The sequence below is a fragment of the Panulirus ornatus genome, chromosome 32 (genome assembly GCF_036320965.1).
Source record: "Panulirus ornatus isolate Po-2019 chromosome 32, ASM3632096v1, whole genome shotgun sequence".
Lineage (NCBI taxonomy): Eukaryota > Metazoa > Arthropoda > Malacostraca > Decapoda > Palinuridae > Panulirus > Panulirus ornatus.
In genome coordinates, this window is record NC_092255.1 from 15,103,063 (window position 1) to 15,126,917 (window position 23,855).

General features: G+C 44.8%; 1 protein-coding gene across 1 annotated transcript in view; it reads right to left on the reverse strand.

The window, feature by feature from the left end:
- The window catches only part of LOC139759060 (5-hydroxytryptamine receptor 1-like), a 719,308-nt gene that overhangs the window by 307,770 nt on the left and 387,683 nt on the right, over window positions 1-23,855 (reverse strand). The window contains 1 exon segment of the mRNA XM_071680984.1: window positions 4,320-4,355. The gene's annotated coding sequence lies outside the window, so the exon portion shown is untranslated.

Sequence of the window (23,855 nt, forward strand, 5' to 3'; positions counted from 1 at the left end):
TCTCTCTCTCTCTCTCTCTCTCTCTCTCTCTCTCTCTCTCTCTTTAAGGGGAGAGGGCATGATGATGTGGTGTTGTGGGGAGGGTGTGGTGGAGTGGTGGGTGTGGAGTGGTACGGATGTGGTAGGTGGTGGGGAGGAGGTTTGGAGGGTGTGGAGTGGTGTGGTAGGATGTGGCAGGTGGGAAGTTAGGAGGGTGTGGAGTGGTGTGGTAGGGTGTGGCAGGTGGAAAGTTAGGAGGGTGTGGAGTGGTGTGGTAGGGTGTGGCAGGTGGGAAGTTAGGAAGTGGTGTGGTGTGGTGTGGTAGGGTGTGGTACTTGGGAAGTCTGGAAGGTGGGGACTGGCTTATGGAGGGTCAGGAGTGAGGATGTGGGTGGGTGGGTGTGTGGTGGAGGATGGAGGGTCTGGCGTGGTGGAAGAGAGGTGTGGAGTGGACTGGATGGCGTGCGGTATGTTTCGCCAGGTGGAAGATGTGTGGGGTGCGATGTGGAAAACTTAAGGTGTGGGGGTGAAGTGGATGGAGCAGAGTGTTTTCTTGAACGGATAAGCATGTGTGGAATATCAGGTGGAGGGTAGTAAATAAGTGGAGGACGCTAAGTGGATAACAATGGCATAAGTGAAAGGGTCGTTAAGGTGGGGCATGAGAAGTGGAGGGTGTGGAGTGAGTGGTATGCAGCGGAGGGCTGTGGAAGCAAAAGGTGTGAAGCTAAGGACAATGTGGAGTGGAAAGTGTGGAGGGGTAAAGAGTGGCGGTGGGTGGACTGTGGAGGAGGATGCGGAGGGAAAGATATCAGGTGGATGATGTTGATGAAGATGATGTGGAACGGAACGTGTGGAGTAGAGCGGGAGGAGGAGAGAGTGTAAGATATATCCAAAGACACGAAAGTCGAACTTTCTTTTTTTCAGAAATCTAAGCAAGACGGAAGACCCCGCTCCGGCGTTCGTTGGACTGTGTTGGTGGTGGTAAAAGATCTCTTTATTTACAGCATTCCCCCACCTCCCTCACGTCACCTCCCGTGGAGCGAGAGCAAGGCTGAGAGAGAGAGAGAGAGAGAGAGAGAGAGAGAGAGAGAGAGAGAGAGAGAGAGAGAGAGAGAGAGAGAGAGAGAGAGGTTTCCAATCCCGGTGAGAAATGCCGAAGCCTTTTCAAACCTCCTTGTTTGTCCAGGATTCTTCTCCTGCCGAGACTACACCTTCAGCTGTAATACACACACACACACACACACACACACACACACACACACACACACAAACACACGTGTGTGTGTGTGTGTGTGTGTGTGTGTGTGTGTGTGTGTTTCACTACACCAACATTATCTATCCTCTGGTCACCTATATATCAACCCACGTCTACCTCATGTCTATCTCCTCAACAGTCTATCATCTACGTTTTGTATCGCCTTTATCATCGTACATATTCCTAGATAAAGAAGAGATGAACGGAGATCCGTCAGAGGCACACTGGACCACCGGTGTCACAACTGAGAACAAGGAACAGTTCATCGTGTCGCGTCACTGCGATAGATAGACAAAGACCCTCCAACCGGGTCTTTAAAAGGCCTCTGTGGCGAAATGGACCCTCTGAACAAGGCGTTCCTTTGACGAAGGCCCCTTTGCGACACCATCGGCCGGGCCTGACGTAAAGCCCTTCCGCTCCGACGACCCCGAGTTATCGCAATCGTAAATCGTGAGCGTTCTTCGGCGGTGATGGGAATGACACGTTCTCCGTTCATCGACGAAACTCCCTCTCTTAAAAAAAATTTTTTGCTCCTTCTGGAGTTGGCCAGTAAGCGAATCGCTCCCTCGCGCAAATGGGAGATACGCATCTGACCCGAGAGAGAGAGAGACACAGAAGGAAGTCTAGCGGTCAGATATTGAGATTAATATATATATATATATATATATATATATATATATATATATATATATATATATATTGTAAATAGTTCCCATTCTTGTGCAAATAATAAGTTAATGATACGCATGTTGCTGGATTCGAACGCACCCGACCTACATTCGGGTGGTCACTTGTTTACCAAATGGCATCTTAGTTACGTTTCTTAGTTATATATCAACTGGCTATTATATTTCTTTCTTGTATCTCCCCTGATGATGTGATCATTACACGAAAGTACACTTGGGAACTTTTCGTGTTTCATTTTCCCGTGGACTCAGAGGAATATATATATATATATATATATATATATATATATATATATATATATATATATATATATATATATATATATATATCAGCAAGAGATTGAAATCTCTTCTTGTGTGACATTTACGAAAGCAGAGAGAGAGAGAGAGAGAGAGAGAGAGAGAGAGAAAGAGGATGGTTGAAGGGGGAATCCAGTTCTTTACTTGTTTATCGTATGGATGCCTTTATGGCAGCGTTCCTTTAGGATATAATTACGTGTTTGGGTAAGTAAGGCAACATTCCTTCAGGCTTTATGTATTTAATTTGTTATTTGCGGAGGACGGTAATTAGGGAGAACAATATAAACCATGGACGACCGAGTAATCAAGGTTCCCTCATAAACTGTAAATGATCAGTTGTTCTGCTGTAAACCATGAGAAAATTTACCAGAAGAAGAAGAAGTAGAAGAAATAAAAGAAGAAAATAAGGAGAAGAAGAAGAAGAAGAAGAAGTAATAAAAGAAGAAGAAGCAGAAGAAATAAAAGAAGAAAATAAGGAGAAGAAGAAGAAGAAGAAGAAGAAGAAGAAGAAGAAGAAGAAGAAGAAGAAGAAGAAGAAGAAGAAGAAGTAATAACAGAAGAAGAAGTAGAAGAAATAAAAGAAGAAAATAAGGAGAAGAAGAAGAAGAAGAAGAAGAAGAAGAAGAAGAAGAAGAAGAAGTAGAAGAAATAAAAGAAGAAAAAATAAGGAGAAGAAGAAGAAAAAGAAGAAGAAGAAGAAATTAAAGAAGAAAAATAAGGAGAAGAAGAAGAAGAAGAAGAAGAAGAAGAAGAAGAAGAAGAAATAAAAAGAAGAAAAAGAAGAAGAAATAAAAGATAAAAGAAGAAGAACAAGAACAAAGAGGAGGAAGAACAACGGTATGAAATTAAAACAAAAAAAACATTTTCCTCTCGTTAGAATTCTCAAAAGTTATTTTCTTTTGAGTCGGGCGTCCTGGCCCCGCGAGACAGATGTATATGAAAATCCTATTATCGCTGCTCGCTCAAGATTGGAGTATTATTACACTGGGGTCAGGAGGGAAGTGCCTGATCCCCTTGTGCACGCTCTGATGCAGTCTCACACCTACAGCTCAAGCACATGAAGAAATAACACCTTTACAAATACCGTGAGAGGGAAACACGAAACCTCACCTCGTACAATAAATTCAAAGTCTTGATGATGATACATATATATATATATATATATATATATATATATATATATATATATATATATATATATATATATATATATATTGGAAAGGATCACAGTTTTGCGCATGATCAAGATATTCCTATGAGTCCACGGGGAAAATGAAAAACGATATCGTGTTTCATTTTCCCCGTGGACTCATAGGAATATATATATATATATATATATATATATATATATATATATATATATATATATATATATATATATATATATATATATATATAAAGTCTAAGCTCCAACCTCGTGTTTCTCTATCTCCTCATTATTTCCACACACACACATACACATCTACAAAATATATTCTAAAAGTTATCTTTTTTGTTTTTTGGGAGAAGTGATTGAACAGGTGTTTCAGTCCGTCTGGAACACAAGGAAACACTTGTGTTCATCATCATTCTGTGTTGCTTACCTCGTACTCCGTCAGAGTGGCATCAACTGTACTGTCTACCATGAACTAGTTGTCCCATCTACTGTACTGTCTACCACGAACTAGTTGTCCCATCTACTGTACTGTCTACCACGAACTAGTTGTCTCATCTACTGTACCATCTACCATGAAGTAGTCATGCTCGCTGTACCATCTTCAAACTCTTATCTTCCCCACCCCCCCTCCCCCCGCCTTCGCGTCAGTATGAAAAATACTGTCTGCGTCAGTATAAAAACATCTCTTTGCGTCAGTATGAAAACATCTCTTTGCGTCACTATGAGGAAAACATCTCTTTGTGTCAGTATGAAAACATCTCTTTGTGTCAGTGTGAAAACATCTCTTTGTGTCAGTATGATGAAAACATCTCTTTGCGTCTGTATGAAGAAAACATCTTTGTGTCAGTATGAAGAAAACATCTCTTTGCGTCAGTAGGAAAAAAAATCTCTTTGCGTCAGTATGGAAACAATCTACAACAGAAGAAAGCACGTGTAATCTTACCCGACACCGAAGTCAGTCCCGTTCGTTCCAGTGGATCTGAAAGAAAATGGAAAAAAAATATCGATTAATCAGAAAATTGTGACGCAAACGTAATCAGAAAATTGTAACGCAAACGTAATAAAAAAAATCGTGACGCAAACGTAATTTTGCAGAAATGTACAATCAGATATGTGGTAAACCATTGGTTATTTTTTTCTTATATTTTCCCATACGCGTCAAAGAAGACTTTAAGATAAGCCATGGAGTTCCTCTGATACCTTATCTTGTCTCTGCCTTCATATATGAAGATAGTAGAATGCCATTACCGTCCTCTAGCAGATAGCCTGGTCATAGACCATCGGGTCTTGTGTTATCTGGCTTTCCCATGTACTGCCATGAGGGTATACTATTACTGTCCTCCAGCAGATAACCTGGTCATAGACCATCAGGTCTTGTGTTATCTGGCCTCACTCCCATGTACTGCCATGAGGGTATACTATTACTGTCCTCCAGCAGATAACCTGGTCATAGACCATCAGGTCTTGTGTTATCTGGCCTCACTCCCATGTACTGCCATGAGGGTATACTATTACTGTCCTCCAGCAGATAACCTGGTCATAGACCATCAGGTCTTGTGTTATCTGGCCTCACTCCCATGTACTGCCATGAGGGTATACTATTACTGTCCTCCAGCAGATAACCTGGTCATAGACCATCAGGTCTTGTGTTATCTGGCTTTCCCATGTACTGCCATGAGGGTATACTGTCCTCCAGCAGATAACCTGGTCATAGACCATCAATGTCAAATCTGAATGCTTTTCGTTTCAAGGATACACCTGTGTTGTTATGTTCACCAGGTTAGGTTTCGCCAGACTCCGTCTGCAAGTGGGTCACGCCACAACTCACCTCCGGCGAGGCTGTACAATCTCTCGACGAAGAACTTCTTACGCCAAAGGAATCCGTAATTTCTCTGCTACTGATTGTAGCGCAGGTTTGAGGCTACAGGCCACCATGGAGAAAGGGGGTCCTATGATAATATATTAATAATAATAATAATAATAATAATAATAATAATAGTGATAATAATAATGATAAAAATAATAATATTAATAATAATAATAATAATAATAATAATAATAATAATAATAATAATAATATCAATAACGATAAAAATAATAATATTAATAATAATAATAATGATAATAATGATAATAATAACATTACTGGGATATGCAGACAACCATTACGATTTTTCTCACGTTTGGACATATACGTACACGGCATTAAGCAGGTCACAAAATATATCCCAAATATGTAACTCATGAAGTCATAGTGAACATATCTTACAATCTATTCCCGTTATGCATTAAAACCTCTAGACACACACACACACACACACACACACACACACACACACACACACATACACACACACACACACAAACTGCTTAAAAACCCATTACAACCCTTTTTTCCCCACCAAAAAATATGTATCATTAATAACCCCCTTTTTTTTTTGTATACAGCTGCGTAGCCGATGAAATGAAAGACAGGTAAAGACATCTGTTCCCTGTGCAGCTGTGTCACCTCAACACCCACCACAGGTGTTGAGAACCCTCTGCGATGTGTATAAACACTTGTACCTGCCATCATGTACACCAGCGTGGAGATGAAGCGTCAAGGGGCGATATCTTGTCAGACCCCGACGATGTATATATATATATATATATATATATATATATATATATATATATATATATATATATATATATATATATTTTTTTTTTTATACTAATCGCCATTTCCCGCATTAGCGAGGTAGCGTTAAGAACAGAGGATGAGGACTGGGCCTTTGAGGGAATATCCTCACCTGGCCCCTTTCTCTTTTTCTATCCCTGGGGATAAGGGAGAAAGAATACTTCCCACGTATTCCCTGCGTGTCGTAAAAGGCGGCTAAAAGGGGAGGGAGCGGGGGGCTGGAAATCCTCCCCTCTTGTTTTTTTTTTTAATTTTCCAAAGGAAGGAACAGAGAAGGGGGCCAGGTGAGGATATTCCCTCAGAGGCCCAGTCCTCTGTTCTTAACGCTACCTCGCTAATACGGGAAATGGCGAATAGTATGAAAAAAAAAAAAAAAAAAAAAATATATATATATATATATATATATATATATATATATATATATATATATATATATATTTATATATATAGGGAGACGCAGATCTGCTCGAATGGTCTGTCCCACCCGTCATATAAATCTATATATAAACATCGGGAGGCAGGTATTACCTTGTTTATCTGAAACCCTGTCTGTCGAGGTCCAGCGAAAGACGCAGTGGGGTCACATGGTGCCAAGCCGGGAAAAGGGATGGAAAGACATTTTTTTCTTCATCTCTTTAAACGCAAATAAACATTTCTCTCCTCGTCTTTTCTTCGTCGACGCGCCGAAAAATAATTGGATTTCGGATTCCAGGTTCGAATCCAGTGGGAACGCTTTATATATATATATATATATATATATATATATATATATATATATATATATATATATATATATATATGCATGTATGTATGTATATATATATATATATATATATATATATATATATATATATATTACCCCCACCCCCACAATATTTGATGGGGGTTGGGTTAATATACACATTAACCTCTCAATTACGAAGAGTACAACAGTCTGAGCACATGGTACGACACCCTGAGCACGATGGTACGACCTTTGAGTACGAACGACCCTTATGTACGACAACGGCGACCCTTGAACACGACGGTGCGACACCCCGAGCACGTCGGTACGAGACCTTGAGCACGACGGTACGACCTTTGAGTACATACGACCCTTTAGAACGACACTACGACCCTCGAACACGACGGTACGACCCTTGAGTCCAAACACTATGATCTTTGAGTTGCGACACGACGACCCTTGAGTCCGACCCTCTGGGCAAGGAGGGCCAATGGTGTTTTAAAAACTCAAGCCATCGTACCCAACGGTCGTCCCGTCGTGCCCAAAAGGGTCGCACGGACAGTCGTGCTTGATGTGCGTGTAAACAAAAGCAAACAACAAAAATTCCCCCTGTGAATCACATAATACAAGACCCTTACGTACGCCTCCACGGTATATTTACCATATCCACAGGGCCTCGTCACCTCACACTTCAAGGAGGTCGTCCTCGATCGTATCCCTGTTAAAAGTCCCCCTGAAAGCAGCGCCCTACACCTGACGCTGAACCCTACAGCAGGAGCTTACGAGCAGGTGCAACTCGAAGAGAACAGCTGCTACACCTGTGTGGACGTGGGGGACTGAGGAAATGTGGAGGGGGGGGTCACCGGCGAGGCGACACCTTCTACAGGTATGGTATGTGCGTCTCATTATTATCATTATTATTATCATTATTATTATTATTATTATTATTATCATTATTACTATAATCATCATTATCATTATCATTATTATCATTATTACTATAATTATCATTATCATTATTATCATTATTACAATCATTATTATCATTATTATCATTATTATTATTATTATTATTATTATTATTATTATCATTATCATTACTATCATTATTATCATTATTATTACTATCATCATCATTATTATTATTATTATTATTATTATTATTATTATTATTATTATCATTATTATTATCATTATTATCATTATTATTATTACCATCATCAGTGTTAATGTTCTATCATTTCTATTATCATTACTATCATTATTATCATCATTATTACCATTTTGATATTTCTTTATACTCACATTCGTCGTTTCCCTGCGTTAGAGAGGTAGCGCCGGGAAAATATATAGAAATGGTCACTTTCCCCGACGTCCATCTATTCTCTAGCTGTCAGGTATATTGCTTCGAAACCACGGCCCCTCCACCCACATCCAGGCCCCCACACACCTCTCCATGGTTTACCCCCGGCCGCTTCCGATGACCTGGCTCAGTCCAGCGACTCCACGTCGTCCCCTGGATATCACACCACTCCAATTCGCTCTATCCCCCTGCACGCCATCTGACTGTCTGTGACCAGTCCTTCTGATTCCCAGTGACCAGAGCCTCCTGATTCCCAGTCCCCAGAGCCTTCCTGATTCCCAGTCCCCAGAGCCTCCTGATTCCCAGTCCCCAGAGCCTTCCTGATTCCCAGTCCCCAGAGCCTTCCTGATTCCCAGTCCCCACAGCCTTCCTGATTCCCAGTCCCCAGGGCCTTCCTGATTCCCAGTCCCCAGAGCCTTCCTGATTCCCAGTCCCCAGGGCCTTCCTGATTCCCAGTCCCCAGAGCCTTCCTGATTCCCAGTCCCCAGGGCCTTCCTGATTCCCAGTCCCCAGAGCCTTCCTGATTCCCAGTCCCCACAGCCTTCCTGATTCCCAGTCCCCAGAGCCTTCCTGATTCCCAGTCCCCAGAGCCTTCCTGATTCCCAGTCCCCAGGGCCTTCCTGATTCCCAGTCCCCAGGGCCTTCCTGATTCCCAGTCCCCAGAGCCTTCCTGATTCCCAGTCCCCAGAGCCTTCCTGATTCCCAGTCCCCAGAGCCTTCCTGATTCCCAGTCCCCAGAGCCTTCCTGATTCCCAGTCCCCAGAGCCTTCCTGATTCCCAGTCCCCAGAGCCTTCCTGATTCCCAGTCCCCAGGGCCTTCCTGATTCCCAGTCCCCAGGGCCTTCCTGATTCCCAGTCCCCAGAGCCTTCCTGATTCCCAGTCCCCAGAGCCTTCCTGATTCCCAGTCCCCAGAGCCTTCCTGATTCCCAGTCCCCAGAGCCTTCCTGATTCCCAGTCCCTAGGGCCTTCCTGATTCCCAGTCCCCACAGCCTTCCTGATTCCCAGTCCCCTGCAGCCAGCTGGTGCCAGCACCCAAAGCCCTGCGCTGCTTCATAATTAATCATCAGTCTTCAAATATTCATGTTTCAATCTTGTGATACAATCGTCGTGTCTATTGGCAGAGGGGGAAAATCTCATATTAATAAGAGAAATACGGGCACGCTGCCCCACCCCGATATTCTTCTGTTCTCCGACGCGTTCTGTGATATCCTCAAACTACACTGGAAGGACTCAGGCGATAAAGGAATGGTCACATTAACTGAACCACCTGATCGTGGATCTTGTGGTGGTCGAGATGTGGTCCCTCACCCAGTTCACGTGATCAACTGAACAGCACACTGCTGGCTTTGATACCCTTGAATAGTCTTGTTAGTGCGAGGGGTAAAAGGCATTTTGGTTCATTGTATTAAGGATACGTGGTCGTTAAGTGTGATTATATATATATATATATATATATATATATATATATATATATATATATATATATATATATATATATATATAACAGTAAGATCTATTCTCTTTGTACGATTATACTGATAAGATGGCGAGTAAACACGACAGCACGAGGGTACGAGCCGACGGTACGATCCTTGAGCACGACGGTACGATCCTTGAGACGGTACGATCCATGAGCACGACGGTACGATCCTTGAGCACGACGGTACGATCCTCGAGCACGATGGTACGATCCTTGAGCACGACGGCACGATCCTTGAGCACGATGGTACGATCCTCGAGCACGACGGTGCGATCCTTGAGCACGACGGTACGATCCTTGAGCACGACGGTACGATCCTCGAGCACGATGGTACGATCCTTGAGCACGACGGCACGATCCTTGAGCACGATGGTACGATCCTCGAGCACGACGGTGCGATCCTTGAGCACGACGGTACGATCCTTGAGCACGACGGTACGATCCTTGAGCACGATGGTACGATCCTTAAGCGCGACGGTACGATCCTTGAGCACGACGGTACGATCCTTGAGCACGACGGTACGATCCTTGAGCACGACGGTACGATCCTTGAGCACGACGGTACGATCCTTGAGCACGACGGTACGACCCTTAAGTGCGACGGTACGATCCTTGAGCACGACGGTACGATCCTCGAGCACGACGGTGCGATCCTTAAGCACGAGGGTACGACCCTTAAGCACGAGGGTACGACCCTTAAGCACGACGGTACGACCCTTAAGCACGACGGTACGACCCTTAAGCACGACGGTATGGCTCTATAATTGGCCTTGTTTCTAACTAGACAGAACCTTTAAAAAGTCGAACCGTCGTACTCAAGGGATGAAAAAGAAATATACATACACATTCAAGACATATGGCATTCAGTCTTAACTCCGTGAGGGACCGGATACCATAAACCCAGACCTATCTCCCATAAGGCTATCGTAACGGATTGAATGTATCTTATGAGTTAACCATCGCCTGATTCCACCACTCGATCCTCCTTTACTGGTGAAGGACAGAGTCTTCTAAACCTTTCACATCCAAGACGCTTACTGAGAGTCACTGGAATCTATTGTATGCTGAAGGGAGTTTGGGCGTTGTCTTCACTAATAACAAGAACAACAAGAACAACAACAACAATAACAACAACAATAATAATAATAATAATAATAATAATAATAATAATAATAATAATAATATAATAATGATAATGATTACAATACTACTACTACTACTACTACTACTACTACTACTATTACTACTTCTACTACCACTACCACAAATAATAATAATAATAATGATAATAATAATGATAATAATAATAATGATGATTAAAATACTGCTACTAATACTACTATTACTATTTCTACTACCACTACCACTAATAATAATAATTATAATAATAATAATAATAAAAATAATAATAATAATATCAATAATGCTGTACGCTGTATAGAAACATGGTTTCTCTAATTCAAAAAGCCACATTTGCTTCCTTTAGTTATTTCTATGACACATATATCTCGTAATGAGCATTCCATAATAGCCATTGTATCATCTGTATTTTCTGTAAGTCATCAGCTCTGAAGAACAATTTACTGTCTATAAAAGCGTAAGTATATTCTCTCACGTCTGTAGTCTATCAATTGTGTGATACGCCGTCAATATAATACACAATTACGTTTGAGTGTTGGATTCTTTTCTATCTAGAATGTTTCTTAAAATAACCATCATATTTCCTCAGTTATTTCTACAATTCATCTGTTTTGTAACACACTGTCTACAGCGGCTACAGCACTGTCTTTGTATGTCTATTGTCCGTGAACACTGTAACACAGAGTCTGACATAAACGACTTGTAACCCCCATCCCCCACCAAACGCCTGCTCGCGAAAGCAAAAAAAATAAAGGAAAAACTAAAAAAGGGAGAAAAAAAATGCCTTCTATCCGAATTCTTGTGGTTCATATATAAATCATGAAGGCGATCCCGTTATTTTCCCAGTGAAAGCCCTGACACTGTGAAGATTTACGGGGCTCTGTGTCCGTCTCATAACACAAAGGCAATATTCAAGACTCACTCCCCACCAGAGGAGGAGGAGGGAGGTAGAGACGCAGTCCCTACCTCCTCCAGGTGGGGGTGTGTATGTATATATATATATATATATATATATATATATATATATATATATATATATATATATATATATATATATATATATATATATATATGTGTGTGTGTGTGTGTGTGTGTGTGTGTGTGTGTGTGTGTATAGAGAGAGAGAGAGAGAGAGAGAGAGAGAGAGAGAGAGAGAGAGAGAGAGAGAGAGAGAGAGAGAGTGTGTGCTTGATCCATGAATGCATAACGTTATCGACACCACCGTCCTAGCAGCAGCATAGCGAGCCTTGGTGAGGTTCGCTTCGCGCTATACCTTACAGTAAAGACGTCTGGCCAGCGGAGGCTTTAAAGAGCGGACGGTCTCCCAGGACGCATGCGCTGCGGTATCGGCTGGCTGGGTGACACTGGGTCTCAGAGGATCTGTCATCAACTCTGCCAGAGTCGTTCAAGGCCGTCAAACATCGAGCTACGGCGCCCACCCCCAGCAGCAGCAGCTCCTCCTCCTCCTTCTCTAAGGGCGTATGATTCACGGGAGTACCCAAGGGTAACTTGGGTCTCACGCTATTCAGGCCGTGAAGTGAATCAGTTCACTTCTCTAAACTTCTCAACTGGCGCAGGCACGTAGAGACGTACGTATATACTACGTTAAGTAACTTCCTTCCGTGCACTTGTTGCTTATAAACAAATAAAAGGAGTGGAGGAGGAAGGAGGGGGAGAAAGAAAGCTTAATGTCTATCTCCAATACTTCCTTTCCCTAATATATGTGTACGTGCGCTCGAACAGCATCCATCGGGGGAGCTCGTGCCGGACTCCGCCCGCACCATCGTCCTCCGTGGGCGGAAAGGAGTACCAGTCCCGTCGAAGGTCCCCCATCTCCCCCCCCCCCCAAAAAAAAAGGGAGTCCTTCACTACGTCCCGTCGAAGGTTCCCCCTCTCCTCTACCCCCCAAAAAAGGGAGTCCTTCGCTACCCTCCTCCTTCGACTGGAGAGCAGGAGACCTGACCTTCGCAGCTGCAGGAGACAAACACCAACAACGACACCGCCCTCCTTACCCCTCCCTCCTCAACAATTAAACGGGTGGCGGGGCTGTATAATGCAATCATTAAGGGAAGTCGCGAGTTGGTGCATCATGCGGTTCTCGATCCTCTATAGCGACAACCCCCCCCCCCCCCCCCCAATCCCAAGCCAGGCTTAAAATCCAGGATCGAACCCCCCGGCCGCATATGTGGCTTCGAGGAGAGGGGGACGTGGGTGAAGGGGTGGGGGAGAGTAAGCCAGCACCGCCATTAACGAACAAGGGAGGTGGGAGAGCAGTGCCACAATGCTCAATCCCCCTCATCCATTTACCGTATCTATAATGACGATTTCAGGTCCAGGGAACCCCCTATTGTGGCGAAGATACACACACACACACACACACACACACACTCTCTCTCTCTCTCTCTCTCTCTCTCTCTCTCCCGCCGGGAGAGGGACAGACGACGGGAGGGCAGTAATTAACACGCCATTGTTCCCCTCCCCCTTCCTCCCATCACCTTATCTCTCCCGCATGAGACGGAAGAACAACAACAATGATGAAAATGAGGGCAAGGAGACTTGGTGAGTTGCAGAGGTGTTTACGGTGAGGCGGCTCACAAAATGACAGACGAGTGGGAGATGAGTGTTTCATGCATGACATGCCTCTGGTGTGCATGACTGGTGTGTTATGCATGACAAGCCTCTGGTGTATATGACTGGTGTATCATGCATGACATGCCTCTGGTGTGCATGACTGGTGTGTCATGCATGACAAGCCTCTGGCGTATATGACTGGTGTGTCATGCAATGACAAGCCTCTGGCGTAAATGACTGGTGTATCATGCATGACATGCCTCTGGTGTGCATGACTGGTGTGTCATGCATGACATGCCTCTGGTGTGCATGACTGGTGTATCATGCATGACAAGCCTCTGGCGTATATGACTGGTGTGTCATGCAATGACAAGCCTCTGGCGTAAATGACTGGTGTGCCATGCATGACATGCCTCTGGTGTGCATGACTAGTGTGTCATGCATGACAAGCCTCTGACGTATATGACTGGTGTGTCATGCATGACAAGCCTCTGGTGTGCATGACTGGCGTGTCATGCATGACAAGCCTCTGGTGTATATGACTGATGTGTTATGCATGACATGCCTCTGGCATATATGATTGGTGTGTCATACATGACAAGCCCTTGGCGTATATGACTGGTGTGTCATGCATGACATGCCTCTGGCGTGCATGACTGGTGTGTCATGCATGACAAGCCTCTAGTGTATACGACTGATGTGTTATGCATGACATGCCTCTGGCATATATGATTGGTGTGTCTTGCATGACAAGCCCTTGGCGTATATGACTGGTGTGTCATGCATGACAAGCCTCTGGTGTGCATGACTGGTGTGTCTTGCATGACATGCCTCTGGCGTGCATGACTGGTGTGTTATGCATGACAAGCCTCTGGCGTATATGACTGGTGTGTCATGCATGACAAGTGTATGGTGGATATGACTAGTGTGTCATCATGCATGACAAGCGTAGGATGGATATGACAGGTGTTTCATGCATGAAAGGCATGTGGTGGGAATAACAGGTGCGTCATTCATGACAAGTATGTGAGGGGGTGGGACAGGTATACCATGCATACAAGCGTGTGGTGGGTATGACAAGTGCGTCATGCATCACAAGCGTGTGGTAACTGTGACGTGTGTGTCATGCATGAAAGGTTTCTCGTAGGTATGACAGGTCTGTCATGCATGACAAGGGTGTGGTAGGTATGACAAGTGTGTCATGCATGAAAGGTTTGTGGTAGGTATGAGAGGTCTGTCATGCATGACAAGCGTGTGGTAGGTATGACAGGTGTGTCATGCATGAAAGGTTTGTGGTAGGTATGACAGGTGCCTCTCACAAGATAAGCGTGTGGGGGGTGTGACAGGTGTGTCATGCATGACAGGCATGTGGTAGGGATGACAGGTGTATCATGCATGACAAGCGTGTGATGGACGAGATCTTTTGATGGAAAACTGATGAATATGGAAAGTTATGGCCCTGATTGGTGTGGTAGGGTTGTGGTGGTGGGTGTGGTAGGGTTGTGGTGGTATTTGTGGTAAGGTTGTGGTTGTGGGTGTGGTAGGATTGTGTTGGCCAGTGTGGTAGAGTTGTGGTGATGGGTGTGGTAGGGTTGTGGTGGTGGGTGTGGTAGGGTTGTGTTGGTGGGTGTGGTAGGGTTGTGGCGGTGGGTGTGGTAGGGTTGTGGTGGTAGGTGTGGTAAGGTTGCGGTTGTGGGTGTGGTAGTGATTCTTCACCATTAAGGAGAGAGAGAGAGAGAGAGAGAGAGAGAGAGAGAGAGAGAGAGAGAGAGAGAGAGAGAGAGAGAGAGAGAGAGAGAGAGAGAGAGAAGCCATGAATCACTGAGCGGGGGCGACGTAGAGACCCTGACCCCCCCCCTCAGTATTGTTTTATTCATGAGTTCGTGATTCCGGTAATTACTCATCTTAATTACTCGATTTCCACTCCTGGTACAGATGCAAATCACGTGGCGGTAAATTACCTAATTCGTTGGCGACACAGTCCATTTAGAGCGCCGGCCGGGATTTCCAGGAACCAGTAAGAGCTTTTGCCCGGATTCCCAAAACCCAGTTAGAGCTTTGGTCTGGATTTCCAGATCGGGTGAGAGCTCTGGTCTGGACTTCCAGATCGAGTGAGAGCTTTAGCCTGGATTTCCAGAGTCCAGATATATACTTCTTGGCTGGATTTCCAGATCGGGTAAGACCTTCAGCCTGGATTTCCAGATCGGGTAAGAGCTCTGGTCTGGATTTCCAGATCGGGTAAGAGCTCTGGTCTGGATTTCCAGATAGGGTAAGAGCTTTGGCCTGGATTTCCAGAATCCAGATATATATTTCTTCGCTGGATTTCCACAGCCCATATAGAGCTCTAGGGTGGATATGCAGAGCCTGAAGTTCCAGAGCCCAATAAACGCTCAGCCAGGAATTCTTGTAAAGACATATGCAATACAAGGGGAAAAGTCTGCTCGAAAATTCGTGCTCATAAGCATTGCTGTACCTTGCCTCACCTTCCTTCCCAAGGATCCCTTTTTCTATGGGCCTCCTGCAGCGTCCGGGAACCTGGCCTCGTCCATTGAGCGAGAGGAAGGTCAAGTGCTGTGGTGATGCTGTGTTTTTGTCTTTTTTTTGGAGGGGGTGAGCGCAGGACACAGCTTAAAGAGTGAGTGGTTGGTCTCTTGAAGAGTTGTGAAGTTGCACCACGCACCAATGTTTGTAATGCTGGAGAAATTGGTGGCGTCCGGAACGCAGATGAGAGAGAGAGGATAACACGTACATGACTGGGGAGAGTAGTTTCAGCTGGAAGTACGTTTGCTTTCAATGTGTGTTGGGGAGGGCGGCTGCTCAGTGGACATAGGATCTAATGTTGTGTTTGCTGGGGAAGGGTTGGGGGATGTGGGTGTAAGCAGCCGAGGCATTAAGCAAGGGTAAACTTTACATAGTGTTAAGTGAGGTTGGCAATTATTTGCCAAGTGGTTTGGATGGGAGGGGTCCTCAATGCTGTTGCAAAGAGCTGGGTGCCGAACACGATGAGACGAAACTCTGTCGGATATACTGCTGCTACAGTGTACAGGGGATGAAGGTGTGTTACTGCTGCTACAGTGTACAGGGGATGAAGGTGTGTTACTGCTGCTACACACTGTACAGGGGATGAAGGTGTGTTACTGCTGCTACACACTGTACAGGGGATGAAGGTGTGTTACTGCTGCTACACACTGTACAGGGGATGAAGGTGTGTTACTGCTGCTACACACTGTACAGGGGATGAATGTGTGTGGTTATCAGGTCGCTGGTGACTGTTCGGAATGTGCTGTGTTTTGTGTGGTATACAAGTTGTGTGACATTCGTTCCCAGCAGGGTGAGGCGTAGTTTGGCGTGAGCAAATGAAGTGTGCAGGTAAATATTCTGAGGGAGAGAAGTTTGCATATATCCCTTGTGTTGATGTTGTGGTGGTGGTGGTGGTGGATGGAGTGGATGCCATGTGGGTATACACCCCCACATGGCATCCGCTACACCCACCTTATTTGATGGCCCGTATAGATGGAGTCTTGTTCAGTGGGAGCTGTCGAACCATTCATGCATAGGGATGGCTATGGTTCGTTGTGGTTGTCGTGCCTTTCACGGTGCACGAGGGTGACGCTGGACTCCCATGGAGATGCAGACATGCTGTTCTCGAGTTGCGTGATGCGGTGATGTTTACCTAGGGTCACAGATACGTCATGGAATTGTGAGGGGGTCATTTTGGATATGAAAGGACTATCACAGTGTGGTCTGGACATGCAGAAGAGGAGGTGAATATATATATATATATATATATATATATATATATATATATATATATATATATATATATATATATATATATATATATATATATATATCCTTCCTTGCTTGGCTTGATTAACAGCCCTGAGTATAGTACAAAAACAATTCACCTTAGTCACCTCAATTAGCCTACTTACCTGGACGTCAGACAATCTGGACATTAATGTGACAGCGTAAACACAAAGCCCTCCGCTATATAAAACCCAAAATGGTCCCAATACGTTGTAATTAACACATGACGTACGTGGTCTACCCGGCCGTCCATACACTGTACTGGGAGGTGTGCCTCCGTACGTAGTGGCCTGTGTGGCACCATACGACGCTACATATGTTGGTCACATGGCCCCTCAGGACCACATAAAGTACAAGTGCCATGACGCAAGGAAGGTAATTGCTGCGTCTTTCACCTTCCATGATATATATGTCTATATAATAACACTAATTAAGGCTTCACGTAATGTCTCGTCTCCATAGGAGATTCACGGATTTAATGAGGATGTATAGTATGTGTGTGTGTGTGTGTGTGTGTGTGTCGTAGGAGAGATGTTACCAGTAACCCCCACTTATTGACCCTTGTCACGCCAGTGTTGACCCCCAGGGAGCAACAGTACCAGCACGACCAGTGTTGACCCCCATCACCACGACCATTAATGGCCCTAGGGCCACCACTACCACGACCAGGCCCTGAACCCATCACCATCACCACGACCATTAATGGCCCTAGCGCCACCACTACCACGACCAGGCCCTGAACCCATCACCACCACCACGACCATTAATGGCCCTAGCGCCACCACTACCACGACCAGGCCCTGAACCCATCACCATCACCACGACCATTAATGGCCCTAGCGCCACCACTACCACGACCAGGCCTGAACCCATCACCACCACCACGACCATTAATGGCCCTAGCGCCACCACTACCACCAGTCCACAAAGACCCTAGTAACACCATCACCATTTCTGATCCCCCAGCACCAGACCCCTCGTAAGCCCTCCTCCTTCCCCTTTACTACTCAAGCTCTGGTGGAGGAGGGGGAGAAAGGTGAAGGGCCTTCATTTCCTCTCGTATGTAAACATGTACATATGTATATATGTATATACACATTACGAGGATGACATATACATAGCCTCCTCGGTCATCCAAGAGTTTAATATCGATGAACCACCCCCCACCCCCCACCCCCGGCCACCATCCACAACAAAAAAGAAAAAAAAAAGAAAATTGTAAGAGAAAAAAAATATATATAATAATCATAAGGAAGGTTCTTCATTCTAAATCTTTGAGAGGGATGAACTGGGAAAGATAGATAGATAGATAGATAGACAGATAGAGATAGATAGATAGATAGATAGACAGATAGAGAGAGAGAGAGAGAGAGAGAGAGAGAGAGAGAGAGAGAGAGAGAGAGAGAGAGAGAGAGAGAGAGACTTAGGGAATAATACTAACAATGCTAATACTACGGAGGGGGAACCATTGAGTCAGCGTGGGGGAAATTAGCACACGTTGTTCGTTCGTGTCTCAAAATAGGAAACTTCTCTGGCGAACGAAGCTGAAGTGTTTTTCCTTCTGACACCTGACTTAACTGACGAGCAAAATACGTAATACCATCCTAGATGCAAAGTGTCCTGCAGATATGCTGTTTCCTGTGGGGCGGAGGTAGCGCCGGAAATGGATGAAGGCAACCAAGTATGAATATATGTATAAATATATATATATATATATATATATATATATATATATATATATATATATATATATATATATATATATATATATATATATATATGTCTGTGTTTGTGTATATGTTGATATATATATATATATATATATATATATATATATATATATATATATATATATATATATATATATATATATATATATGTGCGTGTATGGGCGTTTATGTATATATATGTGTGTATAAATGAGTGGATGGGCCATTCGTCGTCTGTTTCCTGGTGCCATCTCGCCAAAGCGGAAAAACAGCGATAAAGTACAATAGATAAATTATATATATATATATATATATATATATATATATATATATATATATATATATATATATATATATATATATATATTACGACTCGGTAAAACAGGGCGTAAGCAGGAACTTGCCCGCGTGGGGGCTACTACGCCTGGAATAAGACTGCATGAAGAGTGGCTCTCCTGCAACGTGTGTATGTGGACATGGACAGAAGCAGCGTCGTGGGAGGAGAGGAGCTGGGCACCCAGGCTGAGGAGGAAGAAGAGGAGAAGGAGGAGGAGGAGGAGGAGGAGGAGGAGGAGGAGGAGATGAGGGCGCATCTGTGATGAGATGTCTTGAAGGAGGCGAAGACCCTGGCTTTAAGAAGGAGGGCTTTGGAGGAATTACTTCTTTCTCCTTCCCTGCGCCGCTTTTTCAGGGCTTCCTCAGGAGCGAAAACCTGGCCCGAAATTAACTGAAGGAATAAGATTTCCTTTGGTTCAGGGCACACGGTGATTCAGGGGTGATATTTTCTTCTCCCACCACACCACCTACCCCTACATCGAGCTAGGCTGTGGCCTTCAGCAAGTACGTAAAAGCCTAACTTGTATCCCCCCCTACGAGATATTTTTACCTCATTCTCCAATATGAGACTGGAAAGACTCTCTCTCTCTCTCTCTCTCTCTCTCTCTCTCTATATATATATATATATATATATATATATATATATATATATATATATATATATATATATATATATTTTTTTTTTTCATACTATTCGCCATTTCCCGCGATAGCGAGGTAGCGTTAAGAACAGAGGACTGGGCCTTTTTTGGAATATCCTCACCTGGCCCCCTCTGTTCCTTCTTTTGGAAAATTAAAAAAAAAAAAAAAACGAGAGGGGAGGATTTCCAGCCCCCCGCTCCCTCCCCTTTTAGTCGCCTTCTACGACATGCAGGGAATACGTGGGAAGTATTCTTTGTCCCCTATCCCCAGGGAAATATATATATATATATATATATATATATATATATATATATATATATATATATATATATATATATATATATATATATATATATTTCATACTATTCGCCATTCCCCGCGTCAGCGGGGTAGCGTTAAGAACAGAGGACTGAACCCAAGAGGGAATATCCTCACTTGGTCCCCTTCCCTGTTCCTTCTTTTGGGAAATTCAGAACGGGAGGGGAGGATTTCCAGCCCCCCGCTCCCTTCCCTTTTAGTCGCCTTCTACGACACGTGGGAATACGTGGGAAATATGCTTTCTCCCCTATCCCCAGGGATATATATATATATATATATATATATATATATATATATATATATATATATATATATATATATATATATATATATATATATATATAGTTTTGTTGAAGGCCAGTGCATATAAGAATATATCACCACTGTATAACTAATGAATGAATTATAAAATAAACATGTCGTGGTACTAGTATACTACGTTGTTATATACATGACTGTATAATTAATATACAAGATTGGTCATCACCGTATAGCTATAAAGTCGTGTTTCTATCATTCCACCATCTATAACCCGAGTTCATATAATACTAAATTCTTTGTAATCATTTTTTTTCTTCGTCCGTAACCCTTCAGTGTGATGGCACAGCCCTGGATCACGGCTGTACGACTCTTGCATGCCCTTGAGCACGTCGTGGACGACCCTTACCCACGATGGTACGGTCCTGGCCTTTGTTCTGGCCCTTAAGGGTGGTTGAGCTTAAGCGTCGTACCGTCGTGCTCAAGGGTCGTGCCGTCGTGCTCAAGGGTCGTACCGTCGTACTCAAGGATCGTGCCGTCGTGTCCAAAAGTCGTACGGTCGCACCGTCGTGCTCAAGGGTCGTACCGTCGTGCTCAAGGGTCGTTCCGTCGTGCTCAAGGGTCGTACCGTCGTACTCAAGGGTCGTGTCGTCGTGCTCAAGGGTCGTACCGCCGTACTCAAGGGTCGTTCCGTCGTGCTCAAGGGTCGCATCGTCGCACTGAAAGGTCGTACTGTCGTGTTCAAGGGTCGTTCCGTCGTGCTCAAGGGTCGCACCGTCGTACTGAAAGGTCGTACTGTCGTGTTCAAGGGTCGTACCGTCGTGCTCAAGGGTCGTGCCGTCATGCCCAAAAGTCGTACGGTCGTACTCATGGGTCGTTACGTTTTGCAATCTAATCCATCATAATGAAGTGCCCGAGTTCAATTCAACAATCCCTCCGTGTAACATTATCACCTCAGCTTATCTTTCTTATCTCATGGTACGTGCAGACCATCATTCTACACACACACATACAACACATTTCCTAACATACTTTGGCACTGGAAATATAAAGATACTGCTGGGCCCTCTCTCTCTCTCTCTCTCTCTCTCTCTCTCTCTCTCTCTCTCTCTCTCTCTCTCTCTCTCTCTCCCTCTCTCTCTCACTACTACTCTTACAATCCCAAATAATATATCAAACAACAGACTTACGTGTGAACACATAAACAATTTACTGATAATTAAAGAAAAATAGGAGTAGAAAATGCTTTAGCAATTAACCCCCCCTGAGGACAGGGACTGGCTGGCCACGCTCGTACATAATGATAATAATTCCAACGGTCGAAACGGACAGGAAAAAACCCGAGGTGGGCGGGCGCGCAAGGCGGTAAGGAAGAAACGGGCGGGCGTCTTGTTCTCATACGACAAAACACTGATGCCACGGGAGATATACACGACGCGGCTAACGTCCCTCTGGGGGGAGGGCCTTTTCCCCCCTCTGAGGGCCTTTTCCCCCTCTGAGGGCCTTTTCAACCTCTGAGGGTCCTTTCCCCCCTCTGAGGGCCCTTTCCCCCCTCTGAGGGCCTTTTCCCCACTCTGAGGGCCTTTTCAACATCTGAGGGCCTTTTCAACCTCTGAGGGCCTTTTCCCCACTCTGAGGGCCTTTTCCCCCTCTGAGGGCCTTTTCAACCTCTGAGGGCCTTTTCCCCACTCTGAGGGCCTTTTCCCCACTCTGAGGGCCTTTTCCCCACTCTGAGGGCCTTTTCCCCCCTCTGAGGGCCTTTTCCCCACTCTGAGGGCCTTTTCCCTGCTAGTTATCTCTGATCAAAAAAAGTCCAGCGTGTTGATCCTGGCCACTCCCCCCCACCCCATACCACCTCTCCCAGGGGGGGTGTGGTAGGAAGCTTAGGTGAATATCACCATCAAGAATATCAGATGGAGAATATCATGGAGAATACTACACACAGGACTTGGTTCGAGCGGGCATGTTGTGATGATAACTGTCATGTCGTCCCCTCCTTCACCCTCAAGGTTTTTGGGTGAGGACAATATTCTGCCATGCTGTCTAAACACTTCCTTCCTGTCTCTGTTTGGCGTATATGGTGATCGCGGAGACGCACTGGTTAGGTGTTGGTAACTATGCAATTAGGTAAAGGATGTGGGTGGGTTTAGGGGGTCACAATTAGGGTAGGTAGGTTGAGGGGGGGGAAGGTGAGGAGGTGGGTGGTTAATGACTCATGATAGGTGAAGGAACCAGTGCCTGAGCGAGAGGGGAGTGGTTGTCTGTGGTGGTTGGTGGAGAGTTGAAGTGGTAGCGGTAATGGTGGTGGTAGTGGTGGTGATGGTTGTTGGAGAAGTGCTGTAGTGTTGTTGTCGGTGATGGTGGCGGTGGTGGAGTTTGAATGAGAGCTAGCGTGTTGGTGGTGGTGGTGGTGGTTGTTGGAGAAGAGCCGAAGTGTTGTTGGCGGTGGTGGTGTTTGAAGGAGAGCTAGAGTGTTGGTTATGGTGGTGGTGGTGGTTGTTGGAGAAGAGCTGAAGTGTTGTTGTTGGTGGTGGTGGTGTCTGAATGAGAGCTGGCGTGTTGGTGGTGGTTGTTGGAGAAGAGCTGAAATGTTGTTGTTGTTGGTGGTGGTGTATGAAACTGTGCTAGCGTGTTGGTGGTGGTGGATGTTGTTGGAGAAGAGCTGAAGTGTTGTTGGCGGTGGTGGTGGTGTATGAAACTGAGCTAGCGTGTTGGTGGTGGTGGTTGGAGAAGAGCTGAAGTGTTGTTGGCGGTGGTGGTGTTTGAAGGAGAGCTAGAGCGTTGGTTATGGTGGTGGTGGTGGTGGTTGGAGAAGAGCCGAAGTATTGTTGGCGGTGGTGGTGTTTGAAGGAGAGCTAGCGTGTTGGTGGTGGTTGTTGGAGAGGAGCTGAAATATTGTTGGCGGTGGTGGTGGTGTATGAAACTAAGCTAGCGTGTTGGTGATGGTGGATGTTGTTGGAGAAGAGCTGAAGTGTTGTTGGCGGTGGTGGTGGTGTTTGAAGGAGAGCTAGCGTGTTGTGAGTTTGGAGGTCCATTACATACACAAACATCTGCGGGGTTTTTTTTTTTTTCTTTTAACGCAACGTAAAACAGAGTTAGAGAGACGGACATGAATGAGAATATGTGGTGTACATTCACACCAACATTAGTGGGTATGTTCGGTTTGTATATGTGTGTGTGTGTGTGTGTGTGTGTGTGTGTGTGTGTGTTCCTAGGCTGTTCCCCAAGGTTCATTACGAGTGCACAAATGCTTTACACACATCTGGGCACGTACACACACACACACACACACACACACACACACACACACACACACGTGTCACACCTCACTCACATTGATCAGTGTGTCACATATGACGCGTGTGTCAGGGTCGCTGCAGGTGTGTGTGTGTGTGTCGTTAGCGGAAGCTTGCCTCACTCCCACTCACCAACCCACCCTCCTCCTCC